Genomic DNA, 284 nt, shown 5'->3' on the forward strand with positions numbered 1-284 from the left:
CCATCTGTAAAATCATACAAGCCATAGCATTCAATCTTAAAGGGCCCGGAACTCACAATGTTCCCCATTACTGTCACGTCAGCCTGAGCTGAAGCTAAGCCTGAAAATTAGCCTGACCGGTACCAGACTAGTTTGGAGGGTTAGGTTTCCATGGTTACTTAGGTCAGACTCACCTGACCTTCAATTTTAAAGAGAATTTCCTGGAAATAAACACCAGGTTCAAGCAGTCTTCACACACACACACACACACACACACACACACACACACAACCAGACAGCACAAG

General features: G+C 45.1%; 1 protein-coding gene across 1 annotated transcript in view; it reads right to left on the bottom strand.

Annotated features, from left to right (window-relative positions):
* The window catches only part of LOC118324139 (serine/threonine-protein kinase 17A-like), a 9,374-nt gene that overhangs the window by 8,901 nt on the left and 189 nt on the right, over window positions 1-284 (bottom strand). The window lies entirely within an intron of this gene.

Source organism: Morone saxatilis, unplaced genomic scaffold (assembly GCF_004916995.1).
Source record: "Morone saxatilis isolate NCDOM2014 unplaced genomic scaffold, NCSU_SB_2.0 Contig0, whole genome shotgun sequence".
Classification (NCBI taxonomy): domain Eukaryota; kingdom Metazoa; phylum Chordata; class Actinopteri; family Moronidae; genus Morone; species Morone saxatilis.